The following is a 21068-nucleotide window of genomic DNA, read 5'->3' as shown; positions in this document are numbered from 1 at the left end:
TATATGAACACAATGTAAAAACAGTGGGAATCTGATCAGACCTTCAAGTCAGAAAAAAAAAAAAAGTCACCACAAAGACTACGTGGGAAATGTTTCAACCTTTTTCATTGACCTTTCACCGCCTCCTGGTTACAATTAACCTTGGCATATTAGCTGATCATAGTAGGAAGCCATTATATTAGGGTGACATCTTCCTTAAGAAGAAACATCTACAATTTTTTCAGAAGTATGTTGAGTCACTAATACTCATTCATGTGGTTCTTTTACAAAATTTCACAACTGCTGACAATATTTAGAAGTTGCTTTGTAAAATCTTAAAAGGATAAAAAAAATCCCACATGACACTGGTTTTCCTTGCTTCAATATATTGTTAAACTAAAACATATTCCTTAGTCAGCAGTTATCAGACGGTATTAAGAAATATGAAGACTAAAAAGGGTCACATTCACAGCAATTACTTTCCTGTTCTGTGCCCATGTGCTGTGACACACAGCTGTTTCCAATGTGTCCTTTTCAAAAGTGAAATACAGAAGGAGTCACGAAGGTCATACACTCAATAATAACTCAGGAATAAAATAAAAAGTTTTAGTCCCCAGATCTTGGTTTCTAAATCATTCCAACAAAAAGGAGCAGTTTGCCCTAGAGAAGGGGCTAATTTCCAGACTGGGCAGGAACAGTATAAGGTACACTGAAACAGCCTGTGACCAAATCAGAAAGTGTTCAAGGACTGGGGATGTGCAGTTACGAAAGCTCTACCTGTCCCTAAAGAAAGTGGAAACAGCCAACGTGTTCATAAATCCTTCAAATGAAATGTTTCAGACCTTTTGAGCTCATGGTTCTCACAATAAAAATTCAACCTATTCCAACTAGTTTCTTTTTTAATTGAAAAACTTTTACACAATATACTTTGGTTATGTTTTCCCTCTCCCAATCCCTCCCAGATTCTCCCCTACCTCTCCAACTCCATGTTCTTTCTCTCTTTAACAAACCAACAAAAACAAAAAACACAACAACAGAAATCAAGATATACATGGGGGAGGGGGACAACAAAAAATGGCAAGATTAAAAAATGCCCCAATACAGTGGGACAAAAAAAAAATCTGCATGGTATGTACTCACTCATAAGTGGATTCTAGATATAAAGCAAAGAACAATCAGACTGCAACCCACAGAACCATGGAGACTATATATATAGTATGGTGGACCCTAGGATGACTGTGGCTTATAGTAAGTTTTGGTTTTACTCAATTACTGAGCAAGCCTCAATGAAACATTTCACAATTAAGATAAGAATTTATACTGTATCAAGCTGATAATACAAAAATAAATTAATTAATTAATTTTTAAAAATAAAAATAAATAAAATAATAAAGATAAAAATAAAAAATAAAAGAAAATTTTGAACTATTAAAAAAAACATATTTTGCTAAAGTAAAAAGGGAGAACTAGGGGCTCATCATTCCTCTCCACATTCTATTCTTTCCCTTGTTTTATATATTTTAAATTTTTTATCAGTGGATTCTGCTGGAGTATCTGCTGCAGATAAGCACTGGAGGGCTCCTGTTGCAAATCACCCTCTGGAGCAACAGAAGGCTCTTTCTACTGGCACTTGGTGGGGACCTGATCTGGTGTTGGTGAGGGCCCGGGGTTCTGTTTATGTCTTTCCTCAGGAAAATGAGGTTCCTCTTTGGGTTCCTGAGCGCTGTGTGTACCCTGTGGCTGCTGCTGAAGCCCAACATGGCAGAGACCTATTGGGCCTTCTGATGCCAATGGGGATTGAGAATCCAGTATGGCCAGCTTTGGCAAGCATTAACGTAAGCCTAGGAACTGTAGCCATGCAGTTGGATTCTACAGAAGATAATGTATGGTAACTGCTTTTTCAAGTATGTTTGAGAACATGTCACCCAGACACCTTGGAGATTAAGGATAACCCTGAAGGTCACTGACCTCCATTTGTTAACAGTAGCATGCCAGCTAAGCTTTTTCATTTTCACAATCCTCTTCAAGCTGGTGTAGTATCTACTTTTCAGGAGTGGCTCTGTGCAACTTTTATTGGCCTCCTGAAATTCATTTAGCCTCCTTTGAAGATACCTTAATATTTGTGAGCCTGAATGTAGCCATTATGAGACCATTAGTTCTGCTCCTTGTGAGCTGCCTGTTTTTCCTTTATGGTTCTTAGTTGTTCTTTTGCAGAGCTGCCAGCCTAAGTCGTGCTGGGATTAAGAAAAATGGGCCTTGGAGGTTCATGTTCCTGGAGTTGTGTCCATACCAGTGGATGTCCACACGCTCCAGAAGAGAATTTGACATCGCTGCTGCCGTTGTTGCTGTTATAGCAGTGGCGGCCACTACTGCTACTGTTTCTGGGATTGCTATTTCATAATTGCTTACTACAGCTAGCACAGTGGAGACCCTGGCAGCAAAAGTAGCTACCACAGTTAATTAATCTTTCATTCTATTGGGCATGATAAATTTAATTCAATAGTTATATACATTTTGATTGGCTTTGAAAGTTATAAATTTATAAACTCAAGTTCCATTTACCTTTGGGATACCATCTTACAAGGACTCCAATTTGCAGTAAGGCTTGTTAAGGAAGGGAATGGCTCAGTTGCCTTTAGCCTACTGGCTATGGGTGAGTTAGGACTTCTGTTGGTCTTTTCTGCGTCGAACACACAGATTGCAAGCCCAGCACCACTTTGAGATCTCTGGCAGCAGTTAACTCTACAGCTCACATACGATTGAGCCTGTATGATAATGAGTATTCAGAGACAGGTAATACCTAGGGGGCACTCACCAACCTAAGACAGAGTGCCTGTATGGCTTGGGCAGGTGTCTCCATGATGGGTAAGGTGACCTGCTGACATCCCATGCAACCTAAGTCAGAAGCTCATTTTTTAGTAAAAGGGGGACCTGTAGGGTCCTGGCCCCCGTTTTGTAACTGTTGCCTTGCTTGCTGACCTTGACCTTGATATCCTCCCTATGCTAATTCCGTCCCAGGTTCCACCCTCCTGAATGCTTAAGGGACATTCCTTGTCTGTGTATCCTGCATAATGGGCATTAACAACTTAGATGAAAGATTGTAAAACATCGGTAGCAAACTTCTGCCCTCCGGGGTTCTCCCATTGTGCTGTAAGCCTGTATTTAAGACCTCCTCCCTCCTTCAATAAAAGGCATTTGACATTAAAAAAAATAAAATAAAATAAAAAATTTTTAAAAATCTACAAAAATATCATTGAGTTTGTTTTGTGTTAGTCAACTACTTCTGGGCACAAGGCCTACTTTGAAGTGTGGTTAATACACCCAATGAGGCTGGGCGGTGGTGGTGCACACCTTTAATCCCAGTGCTTGCAAGGCAGAGACAGGAGGATCTCTGTGAGTTCGAGACCAGCCTGGTCTACAAAGTAAGTTCCAGGACAGCCAGGGCTGTTACACAAGAGAAACCCAGTAAGACTCCTTTGGCAAAAAAAATAATAATAATTTTTCCTTTGTCAATAGGTATCAATTGCAGATGGCTTCTCGGTTAGGGGTTATTGTCCTTTAGGTCTTGAACCCAAGACAAACTGTTGAAATGCCTAGCACCAGGTTTTCCCAGCATCCCTCAGTCCCTACCTGTTACTGGGTCCTCCTGGCTGGCATACCCCATTCCCCTATGCTAAATTTCTCCAGCCCCAGAACTAAGCTGAGCTACCAGCTGCTCTTTCTTATATAACCCAGCCATTTTGGCTGCGCTGGCCCCTTTTTTTTTTTTTTTTTTGGCCTCTGGCCTCTTGGCCAATGCTCCAGGTTCCCCTCCCTTCTCTCCCCTCCTTGCTCTCCTCACATGGCTGGTTCAGTTTGCTGGTTATGTCTGCTCTGGACACTCCTCTACCTCTGCCTCTGTTCTCCCTCATTATCTATAACAAAAACCTCAACCTCTTAGGAGCAGTCCTGTGCTCTTTTTATTTCCGTTTTATTCATTGTCCACTTCATGCTGTATTAGGACCCCATGTGGCTTGACCATGTGCGGGCCTTGGACTTGGTGCCACAGTTTCTGAGTTCGTAGTCTATCAGTATCTGGAGGACACTGTGCCTTGGAGTCATCCGTCACCTCTGACTCTTGCAATCTTTCAGCGCCTCTTTGGTATAGACTCTTGAGCCTTGAGGGGAGGGGTGTGGTGAAGACATTCCTTTCGGGACTGCACATCCAAAGTCTCTCACTTTCCGCACACTGTCCAGCTGTTGCTCTCTGTGTTCATTTGTGGTGATATCGTGTTCCCCAAAATATCGTGTACCCTAATAAATTTATCTGGGGTCAGAGAACAAAACAGCCACTAGACAGACATAGAGGCCAGAAAATGGTGGCACTCACACCTTTAATCCTAGCATTCCAGAGGCAGAGATCCTCTGGATCTCTGTGAGTTCAAGGCCACACTGGAAGCAGACAGGCATGGTGATACACGCCTTTAATCCCAGGAAGTGATGGCAGAAAGCAGAAAGGTATTTAAGGCGTGAGGATGAGGAACTAGAGCTGGTTAAGCTTTTAGGCTTTTGAGCAGCAGTTCAGCTGAGACCCATTCAGATGAGGACTTAGAAGCTTCCAGTCTGAGGAAACAGGATCAGCTGAGGAACTGGCAAGGTGAGGTGGCTGTGGCTTGTTCTGCTTCTCTGATCTTCCAGCGTTCACCCAAATACCTGGCCCCTGGTTTGTTTTTATTAATAAGACCTTTTAAGATTCTTGCTACATTCATTATCCCAACTCAGTGGTTCTCAACCTTCCTGATGCTGCGACCCTTTAATACAGCTCCTCGGGTTGTGGTGGTGATGCCAACCATAACATTATTTTCGCTGCTACTTCATAACTGTAATTTTGCTAGTTATGAATCATAATGTAAATATCTGTTTTCCCATGGTCTTAGGCAACCCCTGTCAAAGGGTCATTTGTTCCAACTAGTTTGTAAGAACTCTTGGACAGTGAGAAGTGGAAATTTTAAAGACAACCTTAAGTATGTGTCACTAGGAAGGTTCTTCAATGAATATGATTTAGTAGCCACTACCAAAAATTTTCTTCCTTTTGGATCCACGGATCTTCTTAGGGTTATTTTTTTCTAGCTATGATGTGGGAGCCCGCTTTCGGGTTCCTCGTGGCTTTACCCAGCAGGTCTTCGTAGAGGATGATTAGGACCACGGGCCTCAGTGCAGGTATCTGAGATGGTCTGCACTTGGCTGTGCTGAGGGAGGAGATCATTTGCTCCACCCCTTGGCATCTCTCTAAAAACTCTGGGGCAGAGACAGTCGGGGCGTTGGAAAAGGTTCCAGGCCCTCTTGAGGCTATCCTTTATTTTCTGTTTATCCCCGCAATATTCTCCGCAATAAATCCTTCTATCTAATATATCCTGCTGCTCACACTCAAGAAAACTCTGGGGAACTGTGGGGTTGGTGGATAAACGCCCCACACTATGACAACCGTTGTTAAAACAAGATAATGACACTCAAACCCCAGATTGTCGAATCATGAAATAAACGAATGAAAACCCCAAGATTGTTGATCATTAAATGAAATCTAAAGTGCTTAAGAACAAGTCCTTACAATCAGAGTTACTAAAATTATTGTTCACTTAAAATACATGATTTCAAGGTAGACAGATTATACCAAAGACCTTAAAAAGGAAAAAAAAAAAATGTAAAGTGGTTGTACCTATTTAAAAACGAGGTTCTCTGGTAGTCCCAATATATTAGGGGCCCCCTGCTAACCAAGTGCTGCGATTACAAGCATGTGCCACTATGCCTGGTTCAATTACTTTATTTTTGCCGCTACATGGTGTTGAACGTAGGACCTCATGTGTGCTTGTCAAGTATTGTACCAATGACCTACAGCCCAGCAGCTGACAACGTCTTCTTTAAATTTCATTTTGTATATTTTCATAGCGTGGTCTTAAGCTGTGTAGGTAAATAACCGTCTGAAAGGCGGGCTCAAACTGTTTACTGCTACTTGTCATGGATCCATCCATAACCTGAGAGGCCGGCGCCCGGAGAACGCGTGCTCCATCCATCACCTCTCGGCACACTGGTCCCAGCACCCGAGGGTCCCCGCTCCCGGGAGTCCCCACACAGGTTCCAAACCGAAGTCAGCAACTCCTGGGCTAATAGCTCGCAGCCTCAGCACAAGAAAAGCTCTATGCATAAACAACAAAACACAAAAAGTCCAGTGGGGAACTCTACGCAAGCGCACATCAGCGCATTTGGGTTCCCCTCCCCTATAGGACGGTTAAAGGCAGGCTTTCCGGAAGTGGGGTGGGTGGTAACCAGGCCAGGGCCGGAACTTAAGAGAGCAAGGCTGCGAGTGTCCAATTCAGCCACGCCTGCCTACTCCGCGTAGGGGGCGGAGCGTTGGCGGAGGGGCGGGGCGGGGCGGAGGAGAGGGACAAGTTGGAACGGAAGGGCGGGGCGGAGGAAAGGGGCGGGGCGGAGGGGCGGTGTTCTGGGGTGGCGGCCCTGCACCAAGGATATTTTTGGCGCGCCACTTGAAGTGACAGAGAACTTTACAAGTAAGCTGACATCCCGAAAGGATGCTCGAAGCTCGCTCTCCTGGGCCCGGCCCAACACTAGAGTGCTGGTGGCCGGGGCGCCTTGGGTGCCGCTCGCAGCCACAGAAACGCGCTTCCCCAGCCTAGCGCACTTTGTCCCGGCCTCGCCGAGGAGTGAGAGGAGAGTCGCCTTAACGCGCCCGCGTCCGAGCAGGCTAACAAAACAATAACAAGCGGGCCAGGAAACCACCCGGCTAGTTTGTGACTCAGGAGAACGGCGACTACTCTAAGGGGGATAGACAGAGCGATCTTCTCATAGTGGTGTAAGGAACCCGAAGAACACAGCCCAGCATGCCAGCCAGGTCTCCTGGAGGTCTGTGGGGTTGCTAGTAAGTTCCGATTCCTCTTAGAAATCGGTACGCCTGGGAGGTGCGGATACCCCAAGTCTCACCTGCGGATAGCACCCAGTACTGGAAACTCGGGCAAGTGCCCTGATACAGCCCGTGGTGACGGTTTTGAAGCCTTTGTTCTTGGAAAGCTTTATATTTGTGTGTACTTAAATATAAAAGGGAATTCCTCCCTATTTTCATGTAAAACTGACATTCGAGCAGGATGTACATTAAGAAATTCATTTTCAGGAGAGATGGCTAACTGGTTAAAAGAGCTACTGGCTCTTGTAGAGGAGTGGTGTTGGAGTCCCAGCTCCCATGACTGGTAGCCAACTCTAGAGCAGTGGTTCTCAACCTTCCTAATGCTGCCACCCTTTACTACAGTCCCTCATCTTGTGGTGACCCCCAACTATAAAATTATTTTGTTGCTACTTCATCACTGTAATTTTGCTACTGTTGTGAATCGTCATGTAAATATCTGACATGAGGCTCCCAAAGGAGTCTCGACCCACTGGTTGAGAACCACTGTTCTGGAGCCCCTCTTACTTAGCTCCAGCTCCAGGGAGATCTGATCATCTGGCCTCTGCACATACTTGCACAGACACACATAGTTAAAAATAAAAATGAATCTTAGTGCATTTTCTCAAATGTAGTGACACCCAACATTCTGCTTGCTGAGGCAGCGGGCTCAGGAGCACCAGACCCCACCCTGGGTAATGAGAGCTTGACTCAAAACAAACAAAGTAAGACTTTGAGCTACTTTAAAGATGAGGAAGTGGCTTGTTACTTGCGTTTGTTAGCCTCTCGATTATTAAGTGTATAAACTAATTTACTCTCAACCAGTAACAATTATGCCAACCGTTAAAAGTGTAAACTAATTTAACTTTTAGCACTCCATACAACTACTGTCACCATTTTACAAAGGAGGAAGCTGAGATATTGAAGTAGATTAAATAGCTCACCAACACTACACACCCAGTTTCTGGTGCAGCAGAAAATCCGTACCTTTAGCAATCCTGAGTTGAGAGCCTTGTTGTTGTATGGCTAGGCTGGAATATTGTTTTGGTTTTGTGCCCAAGTACAGAAGTGTGTGTGTGTGTGTGTGTGTGTGTGTGTGTGTGTGTGTGTTTTGCACACGCATTCGGAGGCCAGCGGTCACTGTCAGGTGTCTTCCTCGATTGCTCTCCACTTTCCTTGTTTTGAAATAGAGTTCAGTTCCCTAACTGACCCTGGAGCTCACTAACTCCTCACCCTTCTGCAGCAAGCACTTTATCAACTGAGCCATTTCCCCAGACTGCTTGTGTTGGTGTATAAGACAAGGTCCTATTTGGTAGCCCAGATGGCCTTGAACTTGCCATCTCCTTCTATGCCCCCTGCGTGCTGACATTGCCATCATGTGCTACTACACCTAGTTGGAGACATTTTCTTAAAGGAAAACATTTAACGTGAAAATCCATGATTATCCAGTGATATAGGGTAAGGGCCTACTTAACAGTTATCTTTCGATTAATGCTTTTGTTTCCCTCAAAGAGATAGTAATGTTCCAAACTAAATGAAATGCTGATCTATACTTGAAGTTTTAATGATGGTCTATAATTCAAACTGCAAAAGGGTAGTCATATTTTAACCAAATTAGGGACTAAGACCGTAGAACAAGAAAAATTATCCAACATATAGGAGGACATTTTAGTGCATAATTGTATGGATGTGTGTCTTTGCATTTACAACAGACATCAAATGTCCCACTAACCATCAAGATAGCGCCATATGTAGTCAGACTTTCTTCAAACTACCAGGCCCCAAATGACACTGAGACTCGGAGATTTGTTAATTATGAAAGCTTGGCTTTTAGCTTAGGCTTGTTCCCAACTAGCACTTACGACTTAACCTGTTTCTATTCATCTATGGCTTTTTACCATTCTGTACGTACAACTTGCTCCATGTCTCACTGGCGTCTCCCCACACCTAGATTCAACCCCGAGTTCCTCTCTCTGCCTGAAAGTCCTACCTAACCTCTCCTGCCCTAACAATTGGCTGTTCAGCTTTTTATTAAACCAATCACAGTGACACATCTTCACACAGTGTGAGAGAATATCCTGCAACAGTTGAAAGCAACCAAAAGTATAAAAAATTCCCCTTTATAAGTATTACATGCTAAGAAGAGAGAGAAAGTATTATTAAAAGAGGTTCCTATTACAGACACAGCAAAATCTATGAAAACTAACACCCTGTTAACTCATTACCAAAGCCCCGTTCACTCTTCAGTTATTTGTTGGTCACCCAAGTGCCAAAAACCCTCTAACTTTGGGCACCCTTTTTTTTTTTTTTTTTTTTTTTTAGCAATAGAAAGGTGTGTATCCCTGAGGCTGTCCCCGGCTGTACATCATCAGATTTCCATTTCCTTTCTCAGGCTCACAATCACTGGAGTTAGAATAATTAGAATATTATGGACAGTATATCATAAATGTGAGACATGATAGTCTGCCAGACATGACTGTCAGACATGATAATCTATGAGACATGATTGTCAGTAAAACATGATTATCTCGAAGATATGATAGTCTCTTAAATGTGATTATCTTAAACCATACCTTTTAAAAGCTAGAACCAGAAATAAAATCAAAAGTTGATATTTAAAAATTATTGTCAGGAGGCTGGAGAGATGGCTCAGTGGTTAAGAGTACTGGCTGCTCTTCCAGAGGATCCGGGTTCACTTCCCAGCTCTCACATGGCAGCTCAAGACTGTCTGTAACTCCAGTTCCAGGGGATCTAACACCTTCATACCAATGCACATAAAAATAATTATTGTCAGGACTGGAGATGTAGCTCAGTGGCAGAGTTCTTGTCTACACCATGAAAGACCCTGGGATCAATCATTAGCACCACAGGGAGTTTGTATGTGCGCACCTGTATGTTATATGGATGTGTATATGTATGTATGCACATATATACACCTCTGTGTGTGTCAGCAAATTAATAAACAGAAACTTGTAATATTTAAAAAATTCTTCTCAATCAAACATACTGAGCACTCTGAAAAAGAAAAGAAATAGAAGACTGGTTAGGAAGATTGAGATGTGCACTGCACACAGAAGCAGGCTGTTGTTGGCATGTGTTACTGTGATTTTGTTTTTTTTTTTTTTTTTTTGAAGACATGGTCTTGCTATGCAGCCCAAGCTGGCCTCTAGCTACTGTCTTTCTGACTCAACCTCCCAAATGCTAAGATTACAATCATGCACCGCTGTGCCCAGGAAAGAACAAGTTTTAGGTGTTTTGTTGTTGTGATTGTTGTTTTGGTTTGTTTTTTTAATTTTTATTTACATTTTTCATATAATATATTATGATCATATTCTTAACCCTCCCCCAGAGCTTCCCTCACCATCCAACTTCATTTCTCTTTTTTGTTTTCTCCACCATGTGTGTCTAAAAAAAAAAAAGGAAAACCAAACAAACTAAAAATAATAAGACAAAAAGTACCAAAACGCAAAATCATAGAGTCTGTTTTGTGGGGCCTGCCCTGAAGTGTGCTTAATATACCCAGTGATGCCACTAGGAAAAAAAACTGATTTTTTTTTTTCTCTCTCCTAGCTGGTACCAATTGCAGAAAGCTTCTTGGTTAGGGGTGGGGTTTTCTGTCCCCTCTCTTTCTCAGTGCTGGGATTTTGTCCAAAGACACGTTATTAAAACATGTCTTTTTAAGGCTTCTAGAAATATGACTGGAGTAGGCAGTGTGCGTCAGTGTCTCCCCCTAGATAGCACCTGCACTGCTATTTAAACGGTTTTAGAACTCTCTGGAGTGTGCCAAAGGCATGCATGCGTCTTCAAGGGAAGATGTATCAGTCTCAGACTAAAGGACTTTAAATCATTGACCCAAAAGAGTGACTCTGCTTTGAAGGGAAATGAAATACTTTATTCTGAAACAAATATGAGTGCCCAAAACCCAGAAATACATATTCAAGGGTTACATGGTTTTTGTTTCTGTTTTCTGTATCCTCAGCGTAAACAAGTGCTAGAACATTCAATAAATATGAGGATGGGAAAGGGGGTCATTACATAGACAAATCAGGGAGTGAGGGGCTCTAGCCACCAGAATGAAATGATACTTTACTTCGTTCTTAGAAGATTGTCTACCTCAGAGGTCTACTCTTGTACCTACTTGTCCTGCAAGTGTTAGGTCAGGAGTGACGCTTGTTTCCGAAGGTTCTTGAACAGCCCTTATCTCAAACCTCCTGGTGCATGAGGCTGCGGACAAGCCTGTGCGTTAACTCCTTTTGGAGGAAGACACTGTCTAACTCTGGTCATTCTTAGACTGGTCTATTGTCATATAGTTTTTTGGGGAGTTTCTAATTCACACAAGTAAGACTATAAGATATAAGGCATTATATATTAATAAAGGTTCAGTATAGCAAGATACTTGTAATTATGTAAGTAATTATAAAGGTCCACACACTGCACATTTAAAGTTGAAGACTGTACCATTTGGATTATATCTTATTATACCAGTACATCAAAATTTATTATAACCGTGTACATATTTATGTAGCAAAAATGTTTGGATAGAACGGGGTTCTATCTTGTTCCAAGCATACACTGGGGAATTAGACAACAGCCCCACACATCAGATGGGACTTTTATGGACATTGCTGTATTTAGATATATTGAGTCCTGTCATCTATAATAACAATTTATAAAATATCTGTACATCATATAATAACCATTTTGTTGCTTGTTGGCTTTGTAGGTGGAGTAGATCTAGAACCTCCTGAGGATGTAGATGTCAACATCATAGATGACAGCTGTACCCTAAAGTGGAGCAGCAAAGAGTCAGTGGGCAATGTGGCATTTTCAGTAGACTAATTAGGTGACTAATTAGCCTATGGAAAGATAGGAGTAATTTTTATAATTTCACCATCATAATTTCTTTCCACATGTAGGAAGCATTTGGTGTTTCCATTCTGGGAAACTTTATGTCTGCTTCATATAATATTTGTAACTTCATCTCAGTAAGAGACTGAGGAGAGAGCTGAGGGCTGGTGAGACGCCTCGGCAGGTCAAAGCACTTGGCACCAGACCTGACAGCCTGCACAGGTTCCCAGGACCCCAAGGAAGGAGAGAACCAACTCCTGCAAATTGACCTTTGACCTTCACACATGCCCCTTGACGTATCTGTACACACATGCACACAAAATAATTGTCATAAAAAAGAGGACAATCATTCCCAAAACTTCTCTGCCTGTATGTTCCATATTCCTGAAAAGTATAACGGCATCTGAGCCAAAGCCTTGAGCATGTAGAAGAACACAGAAAGGTCTAGCCTAGGCCCCAAGCCTTCTGTAGTAAGTTTTCCTATTATTTCCATTATACACCATATTTTCATTTTAGACACAGTTCATACTCATCAGTGTTTTGGACCCTACATTTCCATAGACTGAATGCTTTTGCCGGTACCTCTATCTCAGCACTGACTTTCTGCTTCCCATTTGCCAAGAAGATCGGCTCACAGGTGGGCCCAGCTCAGGAGGTGCAGCCCTCCATCTCCTGCTAGGTGTTGGGACCCCATCTGCACCCCTTTGTCCCTGTGTAGGATGGAGTGGAGGAAGGTGTCAGGACTTTCCAGGTCAGGACCCCAGTGCTTCGTCGGCCACTGTGCACTGTTCCCACGTGTCCCTGAAACAGAGAGTGACCTTACAGCTTCCTAACCGTCTGTGGACACAGGCATGCTTATCTCTAGTGAGTTTCCTGTACATTCCGTTTTGAGTGCTGATACATTTGTTCTTTGCCTTAGGGTGGAATTCTTTCATCCACCAGCTGGTTTAGGTATAGTGGGGATGTTTCAAAGTTACCCCGTAACAAAGAGCAGACAGCCAGAGTCTCACACAAACACCATGCTTACTCCAGACTCAGTTCACGACCATTTGTGCCCTCTGCTCTGGCAGGAGCATCATGTGTGCATTGCCCTTACCCTGTCGTTCTGTAAGCAGTCCCCTTGCAGAAATGTGTGTGACTAACAGCATTGGTACAGTGTTGTGTAGACTGAGCAAGTCTGCCTTGAGTCTGTCCTCTGCTGCTGTGTGTGTCTGCGGTCCTTTTTGTTAGTGGAGGTGACAGTTGTGACAATAGATTATCATCCAAATCAAGACAGTAAAGAGTGAAAGGAAACAGTTTTAAATGAGCTGGGCAACAAGTTTGAATGGGGACTTGGCCGGGAACGCTGATGAGGATGAGGAGGAGGAGGAGGAGTTTAAAGATTGTTCTGAGTGACTGTTGATACAGTGCAGGAGAGAAGGCTCTGCGGTTAAGAGCCAGCCGACTGTCCAGGAAAATGGCCTGTAGTCATGTGTACACACCCCCCCACACACACACAGGTATTTTATGTAAGTAAAACTAAAGTAAATCTTTTCAAAAATAAAAATGGAAGCCCTCGGGAAACTGACACAGTGATTGTTGAAGAGTGAGTCGTGTTAGAGCATGCAGATGTGTGGCTTGTGATACTTCTCTGACACAGACGAAGGGCTGGGGATGAATGAAAAAGTCTCAGTGCATCTAGAACATACTCTGTCTAAGCACCAGTGTCACTGCTATCTAAAATGAACATTTGCTGGGCAGAGTGGCCCACACCTATAGTACCAGCACTCAGGAGGCTGAGGTAGGAGAATGGCCATGTACAGGAATCTGTGCAATGTGTGTGTTCTAAGCCTCTCTGGAATACAGACAGAGACACTGTCTCAAAAGAAACCAAACAGAAAGACTATGATCTAAATAATATGTGATATTCACTCTGTTTCACACATATTGAAAGCCTTTTCTGTCACGTACTCTCCTGAATGTTCAAATGCCTCAGTGGGCAGGAATGATAAAGGACATGACGTTACTTCGTGAGACCAAGCTTATGAATGAGTCTTGTATCCGTTAAATAGCCATGTTTCAAATTGCATTCTGCTGTAATTATTGTGTATGATAAAGAATTTTTAAAGAAAATGTAAAACTAGCTCCCACTGTAAGATGCTCCCTTGAGTGCAGTAGCCGTCTAATGACAGATGACCACATCTCCAAGAACATGAAAGGAGACAGGGATAACAAGTGATGATGAGTTGAAAGGATAGCGGGGCTAATTTATAATCATGCAGTCAGTCATTTGTGAAACTGAACTCAAGATATCACACCTGCTAGGCCAGCACTGGCCACTGAGCAACACTGCCTTGACCAGTCCACATTTCCGTTGGTATAAGACCTCACTATGTAGCTAAAGTGATCTCCAACTCATTATAGCCCACAAGGGCCTCAAGGTTTCATCCTGTGTCAGCCTCCCCAGTGCATGGATTACATACAGCGGTCACCATTCCACAGGGATGCTCCCTTTTAAAGACTAATAATATCAATCACATAAGCTTTTCCAGCGGGTCAGTTTCCCTGGAATTTGTTTATGTTGACATATCACAATTTTGTTTCCATGGTGTAATAGAATTAAGGAAACAGGAGGAGTAAGTGGTTTGGAAGAGGGCAGAGGACATTCACACCACACAATGCTGAGGTCCAAGGATATGCAGTCTACTCATAGAGGGTCAGAAGGGGTCACACAGTGCTGAGATCTGTCCTAGGATAGGCAGTCTATTCATAGAGGGTCAGAAGGCCATCATCATCAGATCAATTCCAATCTTTAATAAGGAAGTTAAAGTCAGAGATGCAGGCTCATTTCCCAGAAGTCACACAGTTGTCTTGAACCAGGCCGGCCATATCTGCTTTTGTCTCATGGATCATTTGTTTCTGTTTCCTTGAAATGCTAATGTAACCACTCATAAAATTGAAGTGAAAACTCTGTTAAAAATTGACTAAATGTATGAATTAGTCCAACTAGTAACTTGGCTCATATGTATCATGAAAGAATCAAGGTAATCTCGAAAATATTCATAAGACATGATCCCAAAGGAAATAAATTCTTAAGCTAACTATGTTGGTGAATAGAAAATGTATTTGAAACTTCTATATATACATTAGCTCATTCAGTCTTTTTTTCTCAACTAAAAGAGATGGAGAACTGGTTAAAATTGCCTAGGTGTCAACATGTTACAGGGATTGAATGTGATTTCTCTTTACTGAACACAAATATTTATATCAAAATAAAGTTTCATGTAAGAACAGGAAAAGAAAAGAGCACTTCTCCATAGAATGAGGGTGACCCGTTTGTTCCATTTCACAAAAGTAAGACAGCATCGCTGGCAGACTGTCTTTATCATGAATTGATGTCAGAGGGCAAAGTCCTCTGTAGATGATGCCATTTCATAGACAGGTGGCTCTGGGCTGTATACGAAGGCTAGCTTAGTATAGGCCTGAGAGCAAGCCAGCAAGCAGCATTCTTCCATGGCTTCTGCTTCAAGTTCCTGTATGACTTCCCTTAACGGTGGCCTGTGACCTGGAAGCAGTCAAATAAATTCTTTCCTCCTAGAGCATTTTATCTCAGCAACAGAATGAAACTGGAACAATTCCTGGGGACACTGTTGCTAAATTAGAACCCTTCTTCACATGATTCCCAAGTTGTCACCTCAGCAAGGGTTTCTCTGCACTAGTGACATTCAGTCCAGGTAATTCCTTGTGAGAAAGCTGTCCTTGCCTCACAGGATTCTTAACATCATTTGGCTCTCTCAAGTGACAGTAGCACTCCCTCATAGTGGCAACAACCAAAAGTGTTTCCAGATATGGTCACACGTCCTCAGGTAGCAGTGTTGCAAAGGAATTCCACCAGAGAATACATACATGCTTTTTGTTTTGTTTTCTTTTGCAAGACAGGGTTTCTCTGAGTAGCCTTGGCTATCCTGGAACTCCCTCTGTACATCAGGCTGGCCACAGAGATCCACCTGCCTCTGCCTCCCAAGTGCTGGGATTAAAGGCATGCACCACTACCGCCTGGCTTACATGGAAAGTCTTAAAGCCAAGTTTAAAAGTCTATATTGCTGGCCAGTGGCTACACGGGGAAACTTGCCCACATCATGCAGCCCTGAGCCTCACTGATCTTTGCTTTTTATGCACAAAAACTCATCCTGGTTGACACACCTTCAGTTAGCCAGAACAGTTAGTGAGAAGCACAATTACAGAAGCCAAAAGGCAAAGCTAGTATATTTAAGGACTGTCTTAGTGTTCTGTTGCTGTGAAGAGTCGCCATGACCACAGCAACTCTTATAAGAGAAAGCATTTAATTAGGGCTGACTTACAGTTTCAGAGGTTTAGTTCATTATGGTGGGGAGCCTGGCAGCATACAACAGACATGGAGCTGGATAAGTAGCTGAGAGTTCTATATCCAGATCCACAGGGAACAGGAAGAGAGACACTGGGCCTGGCTTGGTCTTTTGAAACCTAAAATCCCACCCCCAGTAACACACCTCCTCTAACAAGGCTACATGTCCTAATCCTTTCAAATAGTGCCACTTTCTGGTGACCAAGCATGCAAATCTATGTCTGCCATTCTAAATCAAACCACTGCAGGGACTTCCCTGTCTCAGCCAGCGGGATCTTCAGCAGAGACCCTAGAAGGGGGAATGGCGAATGAAAGGGACAAGAGACACAAAGAATTGACAGCAAGACAGTATTCTGATCAAGCCGCAAATTTTTGTTTTTCTCAGGTGGGTTTTATAGAAGCAGACCAGGAAACTTTCTTTGGGAAAAGATCAGGGGACTGTTGAGTTGCCAAGCAACCCAACCAAGCAACCTAACCACAAAACATTGTTACTAATGGTCACTGTAGCAGAAAGATAAGGAAATGTTGTTATTTTCTAATAACTCAGGACTTGTCCAGGCATGTCAAAAGTTTCTGATTAGTGGCTCAATACTGGACAACAGAAACTTCACTCAGGCAGGCAATATGGCATGGCTCTTAAAACTGTCCTCGACACTTCCCCAGATCCTGGATCTACAGACTAGGTCTTCAATGGACTAAGTGTTTGCTCCTGTTTTTTGGTAGGTGTTGGGGCCTACGTGCTGGGTTCTAAGGTCAAAATGGTGCATCCAACATGGCATCTATTGTACCAAGCTCTCAAGGCCTGTTAGAGCAACTCTAGGGGGCAGAATTGATTCTTAGAAGACAGAGAATTTTGGATATCATGATGAATTTATCCCCATGTTAGGAAAGAAATTAGGAAAAAAACAATATGTATCAAAAAGCCTCTAAGTTTCTTTGTTTTTGTTTTTAGAAAGATTGACAAACCTTTCACCAATCTGATAAAAGGAGAAGAAACGAATTAAAATCAGAGATCAAAAGATTGCCATTAGAACAGAATCCGACAAATTACAGAACCTTAGTAGAGAATGCTCTATAAACTTCTACTCTAAAGTTCTGGAAGACATAGAAATAGATTTATAAATGTATATTATCTACCAAAATTACATACAGAAGATATAAATAACTTAGACAAAGATACAAATAACTTAGGCACATCACAAACAATGAGATAGAAGCTGCAATCAAAAGCTTCCTCTCAGCCTCCGGCACATGCACATTCCAGCACTCACAAGGCAGAGGCAGGAGGATCTTTGTGAGTTCGAGGCCAGCCTAGTCTACAGAGCAAGTTCCAGAACAGCCAAGGCTACACAGAGAAACCCAGTCTCCAAAACTTAAAATTAGAAAAAACAAATCTCCACTCAAAGAAAAGCCCAGGATGAGACTGATCACTATGCGATTCTATCAAAGTCCAAGAAAGATCTCTGTGATTAATTCTTCTTAGCTTGTTCCACAAAATATAAAGTGAAGGAACACTTTCGAAGCCATTCCAGGAAGTCAGTATTAATCTAATAACAAAACCTGTTGTGGGATAATCTTTTTGTACACTGAAGATGTGTCTGCCAAGACACCTTGTGATTGGTTTAATAGAGAGCTGAACAGCTAGGCAGGAGAGGAAACGCAGGACTTCCGGGCAGAGCTAGGAACTCTGGGAATGGATCAGAGAGGCAGAGATTCACCAGTGAGATGTGGAGGAAGTGGGACCCACAGTACCCAGGAGAGGTAATGAGCAGCATGGCAGAGCATAGATTAATATAAATGGGTTAATTTACATTGTAAGAGCTAGTTGGGAGCAAACCTAAACTAAGGCCAACTTTTCATACTTAATAAGAAGTCTCTGTGTCATTATTTGGAAGCTGGTGGTCCAAAGAAAGTCTGACTACAAAAACCAGGTAAAAATACAACAAAGAAAGAAAACTACAGGCCAAAAAAAATTTTTGGATGAATATAGATGCAAAAATTCTTGGCAAATACTTGTAAACCAAATTCAGGAACGCCTTAAACAGAACATACATTATATTCCAGTGGGCTTCATCCCAGAAAGGCAAACTTGGCCCAACCTGTGTAAGTCAATAAATGTAATACCTCATATAAACAAACTTGAAGACAGAAACCACACAACCCACTCAATTGATGCCAAAACCGCATTTGACAAATTTGAACATGCCTTCATGATAAATGTCCTAGAACTGTTAGAAACATATGGAGCATACCACAATAGGATAGGATATACAACCTATAGCAATATTAAATGGAGACAAGTAAGAGCATTTCTTCAAAGATCAGGACTGAGACAAGGATGTTGGAGAGGATGCAGAGAAAAAGAAACTTTTACTCACTGCTGATGGGATGGAAATTAATAGTCATTGGGGAAAAGGGGAAAGCATTCTGGAGGTTCCTCAAAAATAGAATTACCATACGATCCAGCTACTTCACTCATGTGCATTCACACCACACCCTATCAGAGATTATCTCCACCTTTGCATTTACTGCTGCTTTATTCACTATGGAAAGGAAATGGATCCAACCTAGTTGTCCATCAGCAGATGAATGGATACTGTAAATCCGGTTACATATAAAAAATAAAATATTATTCAGCCCCAAAGAAAAATAAAATCTCAAAATTTACCAAAAATTGAAAAAAAAAATGAATGTATACCAGGCCTTTTCTTTTTGGCCACCAACCAGCTCCCACATCAAGACACAGATACTTAATACTAGTTATGAATGCTCGGCCTAGTCTTAGCTCTTATTTTAAGCTGTTTCTCTTTATTTATGTTTTGCCTGGGGACTTTTTTAGCTTTCTTTATATTTTACTTTCCTGCTGTGTCTATGTCTGCTGGCTGGTGGCTTCCGGGTTTCCGGCCTCTGGTGTCCCCCCTGCTCTCTTCTCTTCTTCCTCTCCCTCTATTTATTCTGTCTGGCAGCCCCGCCTATCCCTCTCCTGGCCTGGCTATTGGCCATTCAGCTTTTTATTAGACCAATTAGGTGCCTTAGGCAGGCAAGGTGAAACAAATGCAACACATCTTTACATAATTAAACACACATCCTTACATCGTTAATCAAATGCAGCATAAACAAATGTAACACACCTTTACACAGTTAAAGTAATAATCCGCAGCATTAACAAATACAACCACATCTTTGCCCAGTTAAAGTAATATTCCACAACATGAATGGACTTAGAATGAGTAATGTTAAGCAAGGCCACCAATCTTGGAGGAACAATGTTTGTCTTCATATGTGGATCCTAGCCTATGGCTATGTGTGTGTAATTAAACATGTACAGGAGGGTATAGCATAACATGTAGAAAAACAAAAACGTATAATTTACAACAGACAAAATGCTTACTCTGGAATAAGGTTACACATAACCTTCATGTAAGTCCAGCAAATGTACTCTCAAGGTATAACACACTTCCAATGTAAAGTAAGTCCTTAGATGGATATTGGCTACATGATTCCATGGGAGGCTATTTATCTTACTGTGAAACTCGAATTTTAAATATGTTTTCGTTGACTATTCTTATATTGTAGTTCTAAATACTACTGAATATAGTGTACTTGATTCTTTAAACAGGAATTCTAGCTATTCAGATTATAAAGTTTGTAACAAGTATGTTTAAAATATCCTAATTTTCAAAGCCCTGGGACTACTTGGGAATACTGATTTGTTCCTGAATTCCAAAGAGTAGCAAGTCAGAAACATGAAAACACAGAAAATTTTTTGGCATTTGGGTATTGTTTTTTCCACTGTAATAATTCTATATTACATCATTGTTGATGGATAAGGATGCTTTTTAAAAATGAATTAAACAACAAACAAAAATCTTTTTACGAAGTAGTAATGAAAAAGAGTTAAGCGGCCAGAGAGATGGCTCAGTGCTTAAGAGCACTTGTATCGGACCAGAATTCGGATACCGGGCCCCACATGGTAGCTCCTAAGATGGGTAACTCCAGGGCCAGGGTACCAGGCACGCACATATGTATGGTACACGTACCTACATGCAGGCAAAACACTCGCACACATAAAACCAACCTAAAAAATAGTTTTAGAAAAAGGATTCAAATGCTGTGCAATTCAAAACCTATAGATAGAGCCAGTGTGCACCACCAAACCACATGAATCCCTGTGGGATTTCAAGCAAGGAATCAAGCATAAGAATCGTGTGCAGTTGAGATAGTAAACGTTGTGTCGCCTGTGCCTTCCCGGTCCCAGGGTCCTCGTCTCCCGGGATGCCCACACCAGGATGCAAGCCTGTGGACCAGCTACCCCTGAGGCAACGCCTCACAGCCTCCGGACCAGCCCCACCCCAGGGCAAAAACAGGAAGCTGAGAAGCAGAGACGGAGATGTTACGGGGGGGGGGGGGGGGGGGGGGGATCTGCGCAGGCGCACTGGCTGCACCCCGCGCTTGTCTCTGGAGATAACTATCGTAGTCGATCTTTAAGGAAATGGGAGTGGGGCGAGACAGGGACATGTCTGGTCAGAGGTCAGCGCACGGGTTGAAGTCTAGACCGCCCGGTGCTTTCCAAGCCGCTTGCTCACGGAGAGGTCGGGGCGCCTGCGGGGCGGGGGAAGAAGCCATTCAAGACGAGGGGCGGGGCGTTTGCGGGGGGAGGAGCCATACAGGGTGGAGGGGCGGAGCCATTCAAGAAGGAGGGGCGGGGCGATCGCGGAAGAGTCATTCAGGGTGGAGGGGCAGGGCGATCGTCGGAGAGCCATACAGGGTGGAGGGGCGGGGCGATCGCGGAGAAGCAATTCAGGGAGGAGGGGCGGGGCGTTCCCGGGGAGCCATCCAGGGTGGAGGGGCGGAGCCATCGCAGAGGAGCCATTCAAAAAGGAGGGGCGGGGCGATCGTCGGGGAGCCATACAGGGTGGAGGGGCGGGGCGTTCCCGGGAGCCATCC

Source organism: Peromyscus eremicus, chromosome 12 (assembly GCF_949786415.1).
Source record: "Peromyscus eremicus chromosome 12, PerEre_H2_v1, whole genome shotgun sequence".
In the NCBI taxonomy this organism is placed as follows: Eukaryota; Metazoa; Chordata; class Mammalia; order Rodentia; family Cricetidae; genus Peromyscus; species Peromyscus eremicus.
This window is presented reverse-complemented; position numbering follows the sequence as displayed.